This window comes from Cygnus atratus, chromosome Z (assembly GCF_013377495.2).
Source record: "Cygnus atratus isolate AKBS03 ecotype Queensland, Australia chromosome Z, CAtr_DNAZoo_HiC_assembly, whole genome shotgun sequence".
NCBI lineage: Eukaryota > Metazoa > Chordata > Aves > Anseriformes > Anatidae > Cygnus > Cygnus atratus.
Window position 1 is genome coordinate 16864503 of NC_066396.1, and position 22060 is coordinate 16886562.

Consider the following 22060-nt stretch of genomic DNA (forward strand, 5'->3'; position numbering starts at 1 on the left):
ACCATCGCTTAACTTATCACAGGTGTGCAAAAAGAAAGAAATAAAAATAGAACAGAATAGCCATGATATAGTATTTTGATAGAAATATTTCACTGCCTGGCCAGTGCATTTCAGAAAAAACTTTTATATTTTTTAAGAATGTAATGTCATTTTCAAGAAGTGTATAGGTGCTACTGTCTAGGGCATAGACAGCAAGCATGTCTTTGAGCATGTCATCGAACATGGTCCATTCCAGACTTCCGAATAGTATAAGCTCACAAAGAAAAGGAAATACTATGTATTCAGATAAGGAATATATGAAAATTGTTTTCCAGCTTTTTATTTTAGTGTTATGAGTGAAAATCTTGGTATTTTGGAAACAGCTTAAATAATTTCAGATATTTTCTAAATTGCATGAAAGTCACATAATTTAAAACTTTTTATCAAAACTATAGATGTGAATGTACTGAGAGGAAAAAGGGGAAAAAAAAAAAAAAAGAGAGAGAGAGAGAAATAGGCTGTGAAATAGAAAAAAAAAAAAAGGCCAAAAACTTCAGGAATATATAAAAATGGTTTTTTATTTAAATTTTGGAGGATAGACATCTCTGTGTTACAATTATGTTGCTATAAGAATCCTAGTCAGTGCTTGTATTGAAACTCCATAACAACCAATTAAATTCTACCTTTGAGATTATCTTTATATATACATATATATATATATATATATAAATATATATAAATATATATATATTATATATTTGCATATATGTGTGTGTATATATATATATATATATACACTTCATCCTTGGAACAACAGATATACATTTAAGGATCTGGGGACACAATTTTGTACAGTCAGCAGAAGGCACCGAAATGATACGGCAAGGATAAGCACAGGTGAAAGAGAGTGTAACAATCATTTACTGTGCTGAATCAAAGATCATAAAAAGATCAGAGAAAACAACACTGTACCACAGGGGAAAAAATCAACACTTTTAACAAATGTGGTATCCAGAAAACTACTCAAGTGTCCATCCTTGAGAGATAGGCAAAATTCTTTGTGTTTGCAAGTGTACACCATTTCCCTTCCCTTCCCTTCCCTTCCCTTCCCTTCCCTTCCCTTCCCTTCCCTTCCCTTCCCTTCCCTTCCCTTCCCTTCCCTTCCCTTCCCTTCCCTTCCCTTCCCTTCCCTTCCCTTCCCTTCCCTTCCCTTCCCTTCCCTTCCCTTCCCTTCCCTTCCCTTCCCTTCCCTTCCCTTCCCTTCCCTTCCCTTCCCTTCCCTTCCCTTCCCTTCCCTACTTTTCCATAGGAGGAAAAGGCTTTCCCTGAAAGCCTCTCCAAGTGACAAGTTTCCCAATATTTGTCTCTGAATTTGATATTTGTCTAACCTGTCTACAGTGGAAAAAGCACAGAAAAATACATCATGTACATCTAAAGGAGTGTTTTGAAATATACATTGGAATTTTAAGTTAAGAAATTTCTTTATCAGAATCAAAATATTTCCAAAAATCCAACTCAGAATTTAAAAATATTTGGAGTAATTTAACTTTAAAATCACAACAAAATTTTAAATATTAAAAATGTATAATCATGTTTTAATTCTTGTTCAAGTTAAGTATGTGGATAGATTAAGAGAATTCTTCCAAGACAGTGCATGCCACTAATGAGCTTGGAATTGCTTCCACTTGTGTAATGATGTTAAATTTTGTTTTCCTTTGAGTGACTGATATTTGTATTCCCAGGCAACAGAACTAAATGCAGTGATGAGACGAACTAAGAAAGTGTGTTTATGAGTACAACTAATGAGATGCAAAGCATCAAATATGAATGGAGCTTCTTTCTTCATCCAAGTACTTCATTGTAGAATTGCTCAGAAAATGATTACACTCCTGAAATTGAATTGGAACATGCCATAAGCAGTTCTATCATTTCCTCAAATCTTACAGTCCCTAAATAGTTATGATCGAAAAATTCCTTTTTAATTATTATAACATTGTATCATAAACATTTTCCTTTCTGACTTTTGCCCTAGCCTTTGACTCCTAAGTAGATTTTTTTTGTTAGTGTCTCTAAAGCACTGCTTGATAACATAGAGTTCAATATCTCAAATAACTGTCATTTCCGTTTCATTTTCATGGATTTAATGGATGATCTGAAGAAATGATTTTCTGTGTATGCCATACTATAAGTTGAAGACAAAGGCACTGTTCAACTTTCATAAAATCTGCTGATGTGCCAGATGTAAAATCAATTAATTCTGGTAAAAGTATAGCCTTATATTGTAATAACTGAAATATCACAACTACTTGCTACAGTTTTCTTTCTCAGCAAGATAAGCCTGGACAATCTTTCCATTTCATCAAGATGTTAATCACGCTGTTATAAAGCTCAGATGATACGGGAATTCCCAGAAGTTTGGAGTTCAGGCTTAATTTTGAATAGTCGATTTTTAGTGTACTTCTCCAGTCTAAGGAAATCTTGATTTTGCTAATATCTCACCATTTCCACATAGCTCAAATCTTCATGAAGTACCTCCATTGTTATCCTTTGGCTTTATCTTCTGTTCTTTGATCATGAATCCTTCTCAAAATCAGTGTATAAAAAACCTCAGCACATTGATCACATACTTCTTGTCACTCTATCATACACTTTGCACGAGCAGTTATTTCTTGCTGAATGTTTAAATTGAGTTTTTCTGTAGTTTAAGTTTATTGCACATATTTCCATTAGAAGGAAAATGATGCTGAATCCCACATAACAACATTTTCTAAATTACATATTGTTTCATTTGATCATAATTTTCTTATCTGTAAAGTGTCTGGATTTGAAATATTTTGAAAGAATATCAGTAATAGCAGTCATCATCTCCTCCTACTTGCATGTTCATACTGTTAGATTACTTAGTATGTCTTATATATAAAAAATACAGTTTCAGGTCCTAGTTCAGTATGTCTCTAACCTGAACTCTGAATTTTCCCACCAAAGATAATGGAGGGTGTTAGTGTTCTTAAAGATGGACACCTCCACAGACCCTTCCTTGAACTTTGCTTCATTTAAATTACCCTGCTGATTTCAGGGAGAGAAAAAGCAGGTTTATTAGATGGGAGTGCCACAGTGAAAATAAATGCACTTGCTTTTTCTAAAGTAAATGGAGACTGAAAATGTTTGCAGAACTATAGCTCTTCTTGTAGAGGAGTCTTTAAAAAGTTGACTGGCTGTAATAGAGTTAGTGGTTTTGCTTTCCTTTGATTAAGGAGAACAGGCTTCTGGGCAGCAAAAGTGATTTATGCCCAGATTTTTCTGCTTCTGTTGTACATGTTGTAAGAATCAGTGAACATAGAAAAGGATTGGCCGTATTTCCTATTTTCTCCAACTGAATTAAAGTAGATAATAGAATGGAGTTCATAACTCTCTCTTTAAAAAATAAGGCAATGACTGCGTTTAACACAAGAGAATGTGCAATAGCTTTAACACAAGAAAATATGCTTTTAAGCACTTCTAAAGAACAAACTTATTAAGATATTAATGCAGATATCTATCTGAATGAATTGTGTATATATTCTCCAAAAATATATATATATATTTTTAATTTGTCCTAATAGCTGTCTAAATTATAAAAAAAAGAGTCTTAATGAGGCATTTTTAGTTGATTCTTTAAAGATTGTTGTGAACAGATCAAAGGAGAAAATGTTCTCATATTACAAAACTCAGAGATGCAAGAGAAGTTCCCATTCCTTTTTAGGAAGGTCATTGTTTTTTCATCCTTTTTTATATAAAATTAGAAGAAAGAAGTGCACCTGGAATGTTGAGTAATCTTGTACCAAGGGCTTCTAAAAAAAAAAAAAAAAATTTGAGTTCCCATTTAATCATTTTTTTCTGCTCTAAAGTTAAACAAATAGACAAATTGCCTCTAGAAAAATTGCAATTCCACCTGGCTCCTTGTTCTTCTCTGTCACTGTTGCTGTGATGAGAAATTCTCTTGTTAGTCTAAGAAATATTTCTCAATAGTACTTTGCCAAAATTAACAAAGTTTTATGGTCAGTGTGTTTAGTCTTTATTTTCCAGTGATAAAACGTTTAATAATCTGTGTTGTTTGTTTGTTTGTTTTTTCATTATTTTACTCAACAAATAATACTGTGTTGTGAGAACAGTATGTTGCTGCTCCTAAGAATGATTCAGAATACAAAACTGTCTGAAAAATGAAAACATAGATTGACTTCCAACCCCCCAACCCCCAACAAGTCTCACTATTTAAATTGGTGTCTGCATACATGGAAGAATGCTTACAGTAGGTGTGTGGAAGTATCTCTGTAAAGTGACAGTGACCCAACATGCAGTTTTCCTCCAGCAACTTCAGAATCCATACATACACAAACAGATTTCCCCTTGACATCAATGGCACCACAACAGACCTGACAGCTCTCGCTGTTTTACTGTGAAAAGAAAAAAAGCAGAGGAAATACTGATGTAACAAATAGTCATAGAGAGCTCTTAATCAATGGGGAGGGCTTAATCAAGGGAGAAAGGAAGAATGCGGAAATGTTTATGGTGAAAGTTTCAGGAGTTAATGTGTGTGCTGTATTTGGGCACATGAGCTAATGGTGAAAGAATAGAATCAGTGCCTGAGACAGGAAAATTTTGTGTTTGTGGAAGTCCAAATAGGAGAAGATATTAAAAAAAAAAATCACAAAATTGTGGTTTTGGAGGGGGGAATAAGTTTATATATTTTAATTGTAACATCCCATGGATGATAATGGGCATTGTAGTTCCTTTTTGTTAATAAATTTATAGCTTCCATTCAGGGAAACATGAACTCTGCTTTGTAGTGGAATTTCATGCTACATCTCCAACCTTGTAATGTATCATTAGAAGGTATGCCTGCCCATGGCAGAGGGGGTTGGAACTTGGTGTTTAAGGTCCCTTCCAACCCAAGCCATTCTATGAAGGCCTACTTCAAAGCATATAGTTAGCACATTTATAGTTATTCTCATCCTTCCTAGGTTACTAGAAACTTCTAGTTACTAGAAACTTCTCAAAAATATTTTGAAAGGAAAAAGAAAACTTCCTCTCAATATAATAAATCAATTATATCAATTTAAATTTGGGTTAAAGATTTGTACGTTATTTTAGGATAAAACTATTTGTATTAATGTATGCATATTTTAGTATTTCACATTGTATGCATATTAGTAATAGCTCATGTGTCTGCCTTTTGAATTGTTATGGGCTGGTATTAAATATATATAATGTGTATATATAACCTAGAATTATTGGAAGTGTAAATTTAGTCTTGCTATTTATATGTCAATTGTATGGAGTTTATGTAATTATTTATGTGCTTACTGATTGTGTAAGAAAGCAAATAAATGGTGTTTGGAATGTCTAACTCCTTTATTAAAATGTAGCATGATATATAAACATTTTAGAATTCATTAGTGTGTACTATGATTCCACATTTAATCAGATAAAATTATACGTTTTAACATGCTTGATATTACTGAACTGAGGAATTATCCAGATAATAAGAAATTGTGCTTTTAATGTGATAGTCAATAATAACACCAAAACTCATATTGATTTTTCTTGAACAATCAGCTGCAGTTTGTACATATTTCTCATACTAATTAAACTGCTCTACTGTGTATAAAATGAAAGAACCAGTTCTTTTATTTTTTTCCTGTGTAATACTATTGCTTGCTAAAAATAGAAAAGAACTGCACTTATGAGTCAATAGAATAGAATGGCAGCTACCATCTTTCAGACTAAGTTTTAATTAAAATGTATGGACATGTAGTTCTGTATGCTCTTGTTATGCAGTCTCTTTTTTGAAGTTTTTAGATATATAACTCTTATGTATCTATCTACATACATGTATATCTTTTAATATCTTTTTTTTTTTTTTTTTTTTTTTTTTGAGGATGGGCAAATTGTAATGACACATTATCATTAAAAACTTATTGGGAGGATTGGAGGTATTTCACTTTTTTTTGCAGAGTGACAAGAAATAGGGAAATGACCTGAATGTATGCAATGCTTAAATGTTGTCAGATATTCATCATATTTATATGCTTTTCCTGCCTCTCTGCCCAGGGTGATTTAATACTACATTAAAGTAGAACCTGGGAGGACATCATAAACAGCTCTTGTTTAAAGGGCATTGTGAAGGAGAGCCTTTAATCTGATTGATGAAATAAATGGAAAGTAATCTATCCTCTATTCAACAGCTTGTTGATGATATGAAAGAATTCCTACTCAAGTAAGCAGAGCTTTAAAGAGAAAGCCCTCTTTCATCCTGTCAGCCTCTCATTTTTAGAAAAAGTTAAGTTTTTCATCATGGTTCAGGGGAGTTCTTGTAAAACGTTCATTGAAAATTTAAGAGCAATTACAGTGTCAGACAGCTAGAAAAATTGCTTTTACTGAGTGAGAGTTCTCTGACAGATGCATTGTGGGAGAATTGATTCTTTCTAAGGGATAAGTGAATTGTCATTGTTAGTCTCTTCTCATGACATCTAGCTAGATGTCATCTGCTTTGTAACAGAAGATTTGAATCAGACAACTGTACTCAACACTAGACAGTGCCTAGATTAGTTCAGCAAAGAAATAAGCCTGTACTCTGCATGGCATCAACTGAGCTTTTAAAGATTATGGATGAGCAAGAGTTTGAGAAAAAAAAAAAAAAAAGTTTAAAAAAATCAAAACCAAAGCTTTATAGCCACTTCAGAAAGCCTGGATGTTTAACCTGTAAGGAAGTCTGTCAAATCCTTGAGGAAACCACATAGAGAAAGATCAATAGAATACCTACTGGCTCCATTAGCTTGATGTAAAAAGGGGAAGAGGGAAACCAGCTCTTCCACAAGAGAAGCTACATTATTCCAGGGATTAAGCGGGATCAGTTCTCTTACAGAAAAGAAGACGAGAGAAAGAATGAAGAATCTTGGTGGGCCAGAACCGGAGTGAAAGGGCTTGTCAGGTAATCTAACTGATGATCAGAGAGCAGTTTATTGAACAGGAGATGTCTCTAATTAGGTGTTCATTAGCATAAGGGTAGGTGCCAATTCTAGTCTTAAAATAGGTGCAGAAAATAGGCTGTCATTCACTCTGTAATCCCTGAGCTAACTTTATGCTTGCTGAATCCACTTCTGATTTTTTATGTGATTTTTCTGTTTGGACTGCAGAGGTACATTCGGTGTGTAAGAATGTCATTGGCATTTTCCTGAAATAACATCACCAGATTCATTAAGTATTCACAGTATTGAAATGTTATATTGTTTGAATATAGTGTGTATGTATGAGGTATAAAGATGTGTCATTTTAAACACAATAATGTTTCGGTTTGAAAGCTTCATGTTTCAGTGTTTGCATCTGATTTGAATCTAACCTTAGTTGAAAAAAAAATGGTTATCCATGCTTAAAATAAATTCAGATTCAAATTATCATGAAAAATAAAAAATGTTAAAATGTTCACTACATTATGTTCAGACCAGTACATTCTTAATCAGTTAAAATTTCAGTGATATTTTTTGTGGCCAGGTCTTAGACAATATCAGACTTTTACATTTCAAACTCTTTGTTCTGTCCACTTCATGTATTTGAAGGAATGTATACAGACTTTAAGTTAAATATTTAGCATTCTGCTTAGTTGCTCAGGACTTAAACATTAATGCATTTGTACTTCTTCATTTGTCTAACTATTTAATACTTTAGTGGAAAAATATTCACTTTTAGACTTAAATAACTGTGCACTTTGTATGTGTTTTATTTACTCTATATGTCTCTTTAAAGGTTCAGTAGGAATGACCTTGTCATTTTCATTAAAAAAATCAGTTCTTCAGCTTTAGGATGAACAGGCCTGAACTAAACGGTGTTTCTTTTCCTTAACATATCATTTTAAGATTTTATGTACCATTAAAACAATCTTTTGAAGCTCTGAAATGCACAGTGTCAGGACAATATTTTCAAGAATTCTCCGATGTTAAAAATCACTGACCTGTGCTAGTTTCAGTACAACTCCTAGCATTTTTACCATTAAGATTCAATAGATCTCTTTATCAATGTCCATAAGGCACTTGGTTGAATCAATACTGATGATGAAAAGCAAACTGTAATTCTACAGAAAAGTTGCTGCTGAGTAACATACACAACTGATACAAGTTCTTAATGTTTTTTCTTTCAGTATTCTGTTGAATTGTATTTTCACCTTGACCTAAAGAAATGCCCTTAAATATGTTCCTAACAATTTAATGTATTTTTCTGTGTTCTGATCTCCTGATTACCTTGCTAAATTTATAGGAAGATGCATTACTCAATATCCCTAAATCTTTGCCAAACTGCAAAACATATTTTTTATTAATGTTTATTACAAATAATTTTTTCAAGGTGTTTTCTTGACTAAATTTATTTCTGCAGCTGTTAGATTTGTAAATCATATATGTGAGATCAGATCATAAGAAATATTTCAAAAGTGTATATATTTGTAAGAAATATATAAATCAACTGTCTTTTTCAGATTCAATTTTACCTTAAGGAAAACTAGCTAACAATATAGGTTTGTAATATGTCATAAATTATATGCAATATTGTAAGCAAACAGATTTACTGGTTGATATTAAGAATATGATCCAGTGTTCGGTAAAGCTAATGGGAGTATCACCACTGGTTTTGGACCAAGTCCAAATCTGAAAGCCATATATGGTATTATTTCTAAATACTGCTTTTTCTTCCTCACTCCAGATTTCTTGTTGCGGTTGAAAGGAAAGAGGGATTGTTTTGAATTTTTTGTTGGTGGTGGTTTTTAAGAATAATATGTTTCTATTCTTGCCACAAATTTCTAATTGAAAAGGAGGTTGTGAAAAGTACAATTTTTAAATTCTGTATTCTGTATTCTAGCAGACTACAAGCTTTCACTAAATGGATGTTACTAGCATATTAGGCATATATTACAAAGGATTTAGGTTTTGTTTGTTTATTGTTTTTGTTTGTTTTCTATCTAATCAACCTACTATTTCTCCCAGAATTATTTCCAATAAAAATAAAGGGTAATATGTCCTGTGAAAGAATGCCTTTAGAAACATAATGAATAGTCTATGGGGAATTATATTTGGGGAATTATATTGGGGAAGTAATTTCTCTAATTTACTGATTTTTCTCATTTACTAATAATAGCTGATGCAAAGTCTCAACTTTGGGAACATTTTTCAGAGAAAAGATTAATATGAATTATTAGTTTTAAAAAGATAACTTTAAATGCAATTCTTTAAATAAATTTAAATGCCTTCAGTTCAAGACATTAAATTTTAAGTAGTTATTTCTCAAGGGGGTTGTGTTTTCCTGTTGTTCTTGTTTTGGACCAGATCCTTTCTAAACATGTCAGAATGATCCCAAATTTTGTTTTATATCCCCAGTTATTTATATAGTACAGAGATATAGTAATATTTTTTCTCATCAGGTAGCAGTTTCATTAGTAATACCTAGATGGACTAGATGTTTGTTTCTTTCTCAGAAATTATCACAGTCATATTATTTGTTTTCATGTATCAATGTGTTATACAATTAATGAAACTATTTAGTCTATAGCTATCACGTAGTCATCAAATGACATCAGCAAAAACAGTAACTATAGAAAAGCACTGTGTGTATCTCTAATCACCAAGATAAAAAAGGAAGTTTATGAAATAGTTAAAGTTGGAATATATGGTTTCATTCTGGCATTTAGCTGCCAAAGTTGAATGTGATGGAAGGCATCTGCGGTTGTGTTTGTGTAAGGTTGTCTTTAGTGGCAGAGTATATTATCTACTGTCACTTTATGAAACTTTCAGTGGTACAGCCTTTTTCTTTTCCAGTATGTGTGTAAGAATTACTTTAATCTTTTTTCTCTATGAGAAAAGATAAATATTATCTGCTGTATATACCTGATGAAACACTTATCTTTTTGATAATTAATGAACCCATTTTAAGTCCATGTTATGCTATCCATCTTTTGTGGTACTGAAATGGATGACAGTGTGATTATGTCTTTGAAAGATAAGTAAATGAGTGTGCTCTTAGATCATCAGGCTTTTAAAATACCAGGAAAGTAGAAGTATAGCAAAACTGGGAGTATTTCTTAAGCTTGACTTCTAATACCATGATTTCTGTGCGTTTATTTATAAAGGTACATTTTACTGCATTACATATAAATTTCTGATTTCGCAGACCTCTGCAAATAATTGTATTAATATTTCATGTTCCATTTATGGCTTTTTCCTTGCATACTGACAAAATAGTAAATATGCAATATATTGAATATTACATGACTGAAAATTGCTTTGGTAAGCAATGAATCAGGTTATCTTTTATATAAGAATTCTCAGTACCGTTACAAGTCAAAGTAATCTTTGATTTATATTTCAGTATTCTTGTCAATATATACTGGTTTACAAAGACACATTTAGAATGATAATTGATGCATTTCTCAAAATACTTTTGTCATTGAAGAAAAGTATATAGTTTGATGGAACTTCATCAACTGGAAAGTATATTTTTAAGAAGTCAAACAGATCCTCTTAAGTGTCTTAAATGGTATAACTTTGGCCGCCTCTGTTACAATATGGAATAAAGTCCAATTAACTCATTTATCAAGAACTGTGGAACAGTTTACACTATAAATTTTGTTATTAAAGGTAAAATTATATTGTCAGATTCACACATGGTTATCTTGGAAAAGTGCCTTGCAGACCTGCTTTACTCTTTTAGAGGAGGAGCAAAGAATTTCATTGGGAAAAGGTCAGTGGATTTCTGGACATTTGTGTCCTGAAAACTGTTTGATTCTCTCATATATCACCTATAAGCACCAACAGAAAAACTGCTGCAGCTTGGAGGCAGTATGTAGCTACACATAGACAACACGTTTAGACTGGAGTAAACCCAGGAAGGAAGGAAGGAAGGAAGGAAGGAAATTATTGAAGTGAAAATAAAATAAAAATAAATAAAATAAAATAAATAAAATAAAATAAAATAAAATAAATAATTGATCTTAATTCCATAAACTCATTTCCAAAAACAATAGGCCATGTGTAAAAGGTTAATTGAAGAAATAAAGATTTTGGACAAGTGTTAATTTTAAAGGTTGTAAATGAAAAATGTCATTTTTTGAGAATGAGCTAGTATGCCAGTTTATGTAAACTTGGCAGTTCAGTATGTACTGTATACACTCTAAATTAATTATATATTTAAAAGGTAGAGCACCCTGACCAGTATTCAACAGAACCAATGAATTTATTTACTATGTTTCCTCCACCAAACAGATATATTTTGTATAGCACACTATAGACATTAATTTATTCAATTACTTTCTATTAGAAATCACTTGTTGATAGTTTGAAGATCTAGGATGTGTGTGTTTTAAACTTAAATGGTTGGATCCTGATGGCTATGTAGTTCAGTAGAGGAATAACTAGTACTTCCAACGGAAGTGTATGCTCTTACTTGTAAAATAAATAGTTGCCAAAAATGCAAATGATTAAATGACTTGTTAAGTGTATTATGTTTTAATGGCTGAAGAATATATGTTAAAATTTATCTTTTATGCCCAATTTAATAAGTTTATACTTTATGGTAGTGTGTAATGTAACTGAATGTGTGATTCATATCACTCATGGAATACTAAAAAAACATATTTTTAATTGCAACAACATTTATATTTACAGATCTAAGAAATCTTAAGTGGAAATCTTGAGTCACATTAGGTCAGCCTCACTGAAACCAATAATCCCATGAAATGAACCAGTGTGTACTGTTTGATACCTGCTGGGTATCGAGCCTTACATGTAGAATGAAACTTTGCAGGATTCACTTATACTTCTGTTGCTGATGATCTTTTTTATTTTATTTTATTTTATTTTATTTTATTTTTTTCTTCTCAGAAGGAAGGATTTTATTCTCAGTTCTGAAAACTACATTTGTTGTGATTTTTTTTTTTTCTATACTATCATACCTGGAAGCTCATTGGGCTCCTTTGTTATAACCTTATGTCTCAAGCACCAACAAGTGATCGAGTTGGCCACCACCATTTTCCTAACTCAGTGTTCGGAGTGCCACAGCTAGAACTGGCTTCATACTCGACACACTCATTTTTGTTCACATTTCTGATATATTTTCTTTTGCATCAGCTTCATTTTTTTTTTTTTTAAATTCTTTCTCAAACTTACCTTTTCCAAAATGTCTTTTAAGTAATCTACTATTTTCAAAATTAATGTTATATATTTGTTTCAAAAGTTCACAAAATAGCAAATACCTATACCAACATTGCATTTCACATGCTGATATGATCTGTATTAACATTTTGTCTGTTATACAAATATAGTAGGGATATGGATTGCATTTTTCTCTTTATTGTCCGCAGTTCTCTCACCCTTCAGAACTATGAGAATCTTGTTGTTATAGTCATATATAATTCAGGAGATCAAGTTCAGTGATTGATGGTGTCTTACATCACCAGCAATGTTCTGAAACTGTAAATATTGCAAAATTTCTTTCCCCATATTATGCAAGTATGAATACCGTTCCTGGGTGCTTTTGTTGTAATTAAATCTGTTTTATTTGAGTACAGGTTTTCTCTCACTATGTACATGTGAAACACCTAAAATAATGTCATGTCTTTTATATTGCCTTTATGGTATTGTGGTTACTTTAATTAATGTAAGACAGTATCTATCTATCTATCTATCTATCTATCGATCTATCGATCTATTGATCTATCTGTCGATCACCTATCTATCTATTAACAAGGAAATGTGATCTGAAGCAGATTCATGCAACATACCTGCACATTTCCAACATATTCTGAAGTACTGTTCTGTGAACAACTTTGTTCACAGACTATAAATCTTTTGCTGACAAAGCATGTAAGTGTCTATTGCTCAAATGTGATAAAAGGCATTAGAGACATGAGAGCTGTGCATCTATTTTAAAAGAAGAATATTTCACATCATTGATATAACTACAGTGTGCACAAGAATCAAACCAGCAACTGAATGATACACTAACCAAAACATTTACAATAGCAGCATAAAAGTTAAAAAACAAAGCATAAATATTAGCCCTGAGAATGCTGGATAACTTCATTACAGGCCTTAAATGAGGAAATCCTATTTGGCTTCCGGCACTTTTCTTGGGTGCTTTTGTTCCCACTTCAAGTTAGGCAAGAGGAAATCTTTCACTGACTAATGCAACACCTGTTGCACTGCTAGGTACATAACCAAATTGCAACCACATCTTTCTACCAGTCTCGATAGCAGGAAAAGTAATGAGGAGATGTGGGAGGGAGGTGTGTGTGGGGGGGTGGTGGCTGGAAGGAATTGTATAGTGTTTTAATTTGTCACGTAGGAACAGGACAGAATGGGGATCCGAGGAAAGGATTTATTTGCTGTGTGTAAGACTAAGCATATTTTTGTTGTTGTTGTTGTTGTTGTTATAATCTTTTGGGAAATTTAAACAAAGAGCTTTCAATACCAAATTAATTAACATACCAATTAAATCATAACTTAATGTTTTTTGGCTTTATCCAGAATTTCACATGCCTATCACTGATTATGAATTGTCTCCTGCTCTGAAGTTAATATCAGAAAGTTCCTATCCTTGTTCCAGATAAAATCGTAAATTCATTTGAAAAGCCTGTATAGAAATACCTTGATTTCCATTTTAGTTCACTTGTCAAAAGCAAAGAGAGTGTTGCCATTCTTGTGCTCCAAGGATGTGAGGTGACACGTCTGACAAGCAGAAATAGATTGGAAGAAAGTCCATTAATATATCTAAAATCATTTTGTAAGTGATCATTTTTAATACACACAAGGGAGTTACACCTACACATCCAGGGAAGAATATACTCACTTTGAATGTGGCTCATGTCCCCCTCCATTGCATATAATTAAGTCCTTTCTGTTTTAAATAATTTCTCCTCCAAACTTTTTCTCCTTGCCTGAGATATTTTAAAGCTCAGTCTAACAAAGACTTTTGACCAATATCACTTGTACTTGGAAGAAAATTATGTTAAAAACAGACAAAATCTCTGAACTGGAGCTCTGAAGTAGCACAGTCTAGGAGGTTATTCTCTGTCTCGAAAGCAGAGAATTCTTAACAAAAATCTCCATTTTCCCAGTGGAGAAATCCTGATCCAAGTTTACCCCTCATCTGATGTATAACTTTGAGCAAGTCATTTCACCATTTTTCTGTTGCATTTAGATTATAAGGTTTGGGGGGAAAAGACTGGCTCTGACTACATGTTTTACTAAAGCAAATCCAACAGTACTCCAATTGCAACAGCTTAACTCCAACATAACATAGTAATAAAAAATAAATAAATAAAAAGTAATCAATAACATATCCTGAAAATATAATAATCTGAATAAGCCCTGCAATCCCAGAGGGAAGAAAAACACATACCTTTAGAATGAGTAGCATAGCAGTGACAATGGACCCATATGAACACCTTCTTTCTCAGAGGAGAAAACAGAAAGTTTGAATTTTTTCCCGTCTGTTTAACAACGATATGAACAGCAATCTGGACTCACACAAAATTTCTGTGCCTCTATATAGGGTAGCTCTGTTTGCCCTGTAAAATACTATAGCTAAGAATTCATTAATCATCTGTATTCTGCATTTTAAATGGACTTTGTATTGACTTTTATTGCTGTTGGAAAAGACCCATTTATAGAGCAGCAGGTTAAAGAAAGAACGTGCTGTGAACAGTACTATCTAATGAGAGAAATCCTGATCTGTCCTGTGCCACTCTTAGTCAAAATGATGGCGCTGTCTCCCTGGAAGTTCTTCCCTAGATCTTTTATGAAACTGTTTGTGTTAAGTTCTCCTGTTTTTGACCTTGGAAAATTACTATATGCATTAACAGGTCCTTGTACAAAGAAATAGCACCCCAAACCTCTACTTTCTGAATCTTCTATGCCTCATGTTTGCTGTCCTATTATTTCCTTTTCTCCTTTGATGTTCCCTCATTAATCTTTTCTTGCAATATTAATTCTACTACACATTGAATATATGTAAAAAAATAAGTGTAGTAAAGCCAATTACAGAGAAAAACAAAATGCTGTGAAACATTTTATTAACCTTTTATTACATGCACTACAATGCAGTCCTTAAGTTCATTATCACATTCTTATATTTCCTTAGGAAATATGAGACAATTTACTGTGCATGGCTAACAATCCTCAATAAATGAAAACCTGTTCAGTATTTTGTTTTAGTTTCATTGTTTACATATAATCCTAAGAAATTCTTCCAGTACTCAAATTCTTCTTCCAAGATGGATATTTATTTATTTATTTGTTTGTTTGTTTATTTATTATTTATTTATTTAAGGCGGAATGATTAAGATTGCAAGGGACCTCTGCAGTTTATCATATCCAGCTCCCTGCTCAAGCAGGATCACATACAGCAGGTTGCCCAGGAACACGCCCAGACAGCTTTTGAAGACCTCAAAGGAGGGAGACTCTACAACCTCTCTGGGCAACCTGTGTCCAGAGTTATCTAGACAATAAAATGTTTCCTGATGTTCAAATGGGAACTCTTGTATTCTAGTCTGTGCCTATTGCCTCTTGTCCAGCCACTAGACATCACTGAAAAGAGCCTAGATTTGTTTTCTTCTCTCCCTTCAGGTTTTTGTATACATTAATGTATACAAGAGAGTCCTCTCTTCTCTGGGCTGAAGGGTATCAACTCTCTCAATTTTTCCTCATAAATGAGATGCTCTCTTTCCTTCATCATCTTTGTTGATATTTGCTGGACTCTTTCCAGTATGCCCAAGTCTCTTTTGTACTTGGGAGCACAGAACTGGACAAGTCACCTTTATGATACTAGCTGTATATGCAAATTCACACAAGCAATGGATCAATGTATAAAACATTGTTTCAACGTTTTATAAACAGCTACTTTAAATTCATTTCTAGATGATAGGCAAAACCTGGATGAGGAAAGAAAGATCTGAATGTCATAGCAGATCAAAAGCCCCACATTGGATTATACCATGTTGCCATTAAAAAACAAAACAAAACAAAACAAAACAATTAATTTGACAGTTTATTGGTATAAAGATTACTGTAAGAGGTAGGTAGTTATTTTTAGTGCTGCCAAATCATCTTTTTTGTATACCTTGACAATTTCTAGTAAATGCATTTTAAGTAGATTATGTCTGAAAAGGGTACAGATAACAATTGTAATAATAAAATGATTAATGATAAACATAAAAGATTTGTTATCTAGAAATATAGAGAAAAGACTAAAGCATGATAAATATATTTCCAATAGAAGAATAGATATTCTGGAAAGTGAAAAGTTTTGTCTTTTTTTTTTTTTTTTTTTTTTGGCTAAAATTAGAATGAGCCTAATTTTCCACAGGAAAATTAGGTTAGAATGCTTTCTGTAATAAGAATATTTTAGGATGTACTGCAGTTATCTGGAGATCTTACACATTTTCTTCATCAGAGGATTTTAAGAACAGGTTACATGATGCCAAACACAATCTCAGGATGCTTAGTTTGACCCTGCACAAGAAAACTTTAAAGATTTTTCCTATCATGTAGTTCCAGTTCAAGTTTTTGTTCAAGTTTTGCTTCAGTATCAGTGCCATATTCTCATTCACTGCACATTTTTGCTTTGTTTCTACATTTCTTCCAACTCTTGTATGACAAGATGTGTAATATTTTTGGGAGAATTAGTCTGTCTCTTTCTCTTCACTGCCTCAGCTGCTGTTCACTGAATTAAGGAGGTTTGTAGCAGAAAAAAAAAAAAAAAAAGCATAAAAAAAAAGCATTGAATTTCACAGCTCAAAAAACAGACATGTACCAAAATTCGTAAACATAAATAAATAAATAAATAATAATAATAATAATAAACAATAATTGGTATTTCCATGCCTAACATGCTCCACAAGGAGAGTGGGATTGGAGACTTCACCTCTGTACTTGAGACTGCTTCCATGGGAGCTCTGATACTAGCAACAACCCTCTTATTTTTCCTGTGAAAATCTTACATTCAGTTCACGTTGTGAGACCTCGTGAAATTTTTGGTTTTAACTAAAAGATACAGAAAATATGCAGAACTTTGAGGAGGAAGTGTGGAAGATTAATTAATTTAAACTATTTTCTCTTACTTTTGATAGTGTTATATTTGCTGAGAATAATTGTAATCCTTCTCCTGTAAATTATTGCAGTCCTAGCTAGCATTTAGGGAAATGGGAAAAATTATGGTACATATAAAATTGGTTGATAATGAAAAAATATATATATATTTTAAACAGAATCAAGAATTCATTCCCAAAGGTTGCATTTTTATGAAGGTGACCAGAAAACAGGGACTTTTAATAGAAACTATTCTATGACTCTAAGTAGAGCAGGTGTTACCAGATAGCTGCCAAAATTAAGTATTTTATATATCTTAGAATGCAATTTATGTTTTTAACTGCTCTTAAACTTTCTCCTGAAGAATTTTAATAACCTTGTTCAATGTTTCTAAACCAAACATCATAACTTACGAAGGTATATCCCCTCCCAACCCCCAGAAAAGTGCCCATCTTTTCTTTCTAATGTGTTTAATCTACCTCTAAAAGTACCTCAGAATTCTGTGAGCCTATTAAATTTGAAAAGGTCCATCTGACAACAGGTTACTCTTTCTCCCTAATTCAGTTTCCTACCAAATGTCATCAGTGTATGATGTATTTTTTTTCACTATTCCTCTACATATAAAAACAAAGTAATTATAATTGCAGTACTCTGAACTTTGTTACATTTGCAACTGAATAAAATTCTTTTCTTCAAAACCACATTTTTTTATTGTCTTCTTTTTTTTAACCTATCAAAGTAGCTGTCATTTTAGATGTTGTCAATGGCTACCATAGATCAGGTTTTCATTACAGGAAATCAAAAAAAAAAAAAAAAATCTTAGATCTCAAGATATGTCTACTCTCTTAGGTATATATTATGGAAAAAAAATAATTGTGGTTTCACAAAGATTGTCCTTAACCTTAAGCATTAATCTTAATCTTAAGCATTTCAGATGCAGAGAGGAATAAGCTGGAGCAGCACGTTCCACCCAACATGCACAGCCACTCAGAGCAATATTGAACAAATTATTTTTTGCTTGAAAATATAGTGCCATAGAAACAGACATGCTGCACAAAAGCCAGTTTCATTTGTAAATTCTGATAAGTTAAGGGAAAAATTAGAAAGGAAATATTAGCCACTGTGGAGAAAATAAAATAAAATAAATAAATAAATAAATAAATTTGACACTTTAGGAATGAAATGTTTTTAACTGTTTATTTGAATCAAATATTTAAATAAATATTGGGGGGGAGGGTAAAGAGAGGATGGAAGTAAAATTGCTGTTACAAAGTAGAAGTTATTAACATTAAAAAAAAAAAAGGACTTAAAATGACGATATTATTTTGACTCCGTATAAATTGAAATTTTCAGTCAATTTCAAAACATTTTTCCCAAGATTTTTCTTCACAGAAGAATGGGAAGCATTCTAGTTACATTCTTCTGAAATAAATTGGGTATTTCCAAAGCCTCAGTGAAATAGAAAAACCTAGAAATATTAAAAAATTAGTTCTCTGAAAAACAGTATAATGCGAAGACAGTGTTGCATAAAGAGCTTGTTTGCCAATGTATACTTCCTTAATGACTGTCAATAACAGTAATATTATATCTTCTTTAATAAAGTTGAACTGTTTTCTATTAAAACAAGAAAAAAAAAAAAAAGTTGAACACCAAGTAACAGATGAGCAAGATTTCAAAACTGTATGTGATTTGCATGCATCATAAACGGACTTTGTGCTTTATCCAGATATACCATTTTGCCTGACTTTATACAGACAAATGGAATATTACATATTTTTCTGAGCCTCCTACTTGTTATGTAATACAAATATTATCATTATTTTGTTAAATTCAACACTGAAAGAGTATAACATCATATTAATTATTTTGGTGATTATACTAAATTGAACACAAGAAATTTTTGATTAAGGCTGGCAGTTGGTAAATGTAATCAAGGTAATAAATAGGTAATAAATGTAATGCAAGGTCAAATCAAATAATTTCTGAACAAAAAAGAAAAAAATACTCATGACATTTCAAAAACGTTCAAAGATTAACTCAAAAAATAAAATAAAATAAAATAAAATAAAATAAAATAAAATAAAATAAAATAAAATAAAAAAAGATAATATAGAGCTTGATCCAGAAACCAAATGAAATAAATGTTGGCATTTCAACAGAGTTTGAATCGAATAGAAAATCTGGGGGGAGGGAAGGAAGATTTCTTGCCCCAGGGATACCAACATTAAGATCAAGAAAGCCACCTAGCCATGGTAAAATTTACTATTGATTTTCTGTGCACTAAGCACTTCACTTACATTGAGTATTAGCTTGGGTTGTCAGCCACTGTAAAGCTAATCCTGAATACCACAGGAGCTGAGTATACAGACCATTATATTTTATAGTCTGTCCAGCTTCCTAGTATAAAAAGATGACATGCAAATACTATTAAGGTAACAATATTAATATGCTGGATTTCAATGATTAATGAAGGTTAGCATGCAAATGACCCCTTTTATAAACTCTACTGTATGCATAATCCCATGTAATATCTATGTGTATATATCATGTGTAAAATGCACAAAGCAAAAGCCTCCCTTTTTCCTTTTACAATTATTCAGGCCTTAGAGCCAAAGCAGTTTCTTTGTTGCTGTTGAATATTTAAGAGCTTTTCAAAAATGAATATATGCACAGTCTGTATGAACTAGAGCCTAATTAATCAATAAGTTTGAGATTTTCACATAGAAAATTCACACTAACAGTCTGCATAATTAAATTTCCTTAAATGCATCTTTCCCAGTGTGCAGCTTCTGTTTTGCAAGAAGACGGGACCATGTCCTACTTCTACCTTCTGACAAGTACTCTTTCCTGTTTGATTTGCAGTACTTGAACAAAGAAATAATGTTGTGTATAGCTGAGTCTGGTTACAGCTCCAGTCGGAAGGATTAATTTTAAATAACAGTGCCTAAAGATAAACACCTTGATAAGAATTTAGCTATAAATTTTCCATTAAAACTTGTCCACTAAAGTTGTCTGAAAATCTCAATCTTAATTCAGAAGACAGCTGTCTGACCACTTTCTCCATTTTTCCTTTAGTGCTTCTGGGTTCTACAATGATATTAAATGAACCACGAGCAAACCCTATTCTCACAATTTTGGCACCAAAAAAGGGACATAGTCATAATCTTATTTACAACCTAAAAAGAGCATCTTAAGCCAAACCCAATGACAGTCCAGGCTGTCAGGACTTTGACACTAGCTTCCCAGGCACTAACAGGTCTGTCTCTGTCTGCATCCTGAGGTCCCCCAGATCTGAAAAAATGGAGCAGAGCAGAACAGAGCCTGGCACATGCTGTGCAGGCCTGAGGCACAAGACCGGTGTGCCCCTTCTAAAGCTGCTGCAGGGATCAAATCCAGGTGTTTCCTGAGCAGTTTTGTGCAATATCCCAAATGCTACTATCACTTGGAATATAACATAAGGAAGCAATTATGCTGTCATTTTTCTCCTTTTTCCCAGTCTCCAACTTCAAATACAGTAGTTTTGTGGGTAAGGAACTTGCCCAGGAATTCCAAATTCTTCCCCTCTTTTCTCACCTCTCTCCCACAGCACTTTTGTATCCAAGTATGGGTGAGCAACCAGATGGACAAAATTCTGTTTGGATGATAAGAACAAGTCTTACGAGGAGCGGCTGAGGGAGCTGGGGTTGTTTAGCCTGGAGAAGAGGAGGCTCATGGAGACCTCATCACTCTCTATAGGTACCTTAACGGAGGCTGTAGAGAGGTGGGGGTTGGTCTGTTCTCCCACGTGCCTGGTGACAGGATGAGGGGGAATGGGCTAAAGTTGCGCCAGGGGAGGTTTAGGTTGGATATTAGAAAGAACTTCTTTACTGAAAGGGTTGTAGGCGTTGGAATGGACTGCCCAGGGAAGTGGTTGAATCGCCATCCCTGGAGGTCTTTAAAAGACGTTTAGATGTAGTCCTTAGTGATATGGTTTAGTGGAGGTCTTGTTAGTGTTAGGACAGAGGTTGGACAAGATGATCTTGGAGGTCTCTTCCAACCTAGACGATTCTGTGATTCTGTGGTAAGGCCAAAGTGAATGGGATAAAGCCCCCAAGTAATCTGGTCTGACCTCCTAGCTGCTCCTGGTTTGAAGCAGATGCCTACAAACATCCTGAGGTCCCTTACAGCCTCAAATCTGAGCTAAGTTCTGTTATGATCCTGTGAACAACTATGGAAGAAACTGCAATGGCATCAGACTGATTTTTCTGTCTTTTATTAAAGATCTGCTGGTGGGCAGTAAGGTTTAAGTCAGGAAGAGGAAACAAAGCTAATGAACAAGGCACCTACTGAAAGAACAGGGACAGGAGCTTCTGTTTTGAAATTCACTGTGGAGGGATTTTATTGTTTTGTCTTATTTTAGTTTATATTATTTATTTTGTTTTATTCGGTTTCACCTGAGTTCCAGGAATCACCACAGAATGACCGAGACATTCTTCCATATTCAAAGTACCTATTTAAGAAACTGGGACAGAGACTCATTCTTGGCCTCATTCTAGCTAAAATTATATTTGATTTATTCCATATATATAAATACACTTCCTCCAAAGAAATCACTCTGAGTAGGGCATCTATTCTGGAACAGTAAGTAAAAGCTACCAGTAAGATGTGATGATTGTGTTACTTCTTTAGGTTAATGTTGAAGTCAAAGGTAGTATGTAAAGAATTTTATTTTGTGATCTATTTGTAGTGCTTTCTGTACTGGAAATGTTCTTTCCAAATTAAAACCTTGTTAAAATTTGTGAATGAATTTCCAAAAATTCATTCTGTGATTCTATGCACTTTAAAATACTTTGACATTCTTCAGATTGTGGTTCACCTTCTGTAGGTTCTTGTCCTCCACTAAAACACTGAACCCACAACTGATTAATGAGTAGTGAAATCTGTGTAATGTGTCCATATTTTCCTTTATTCATATACTGGTCGAAAGAAAAGAAAGA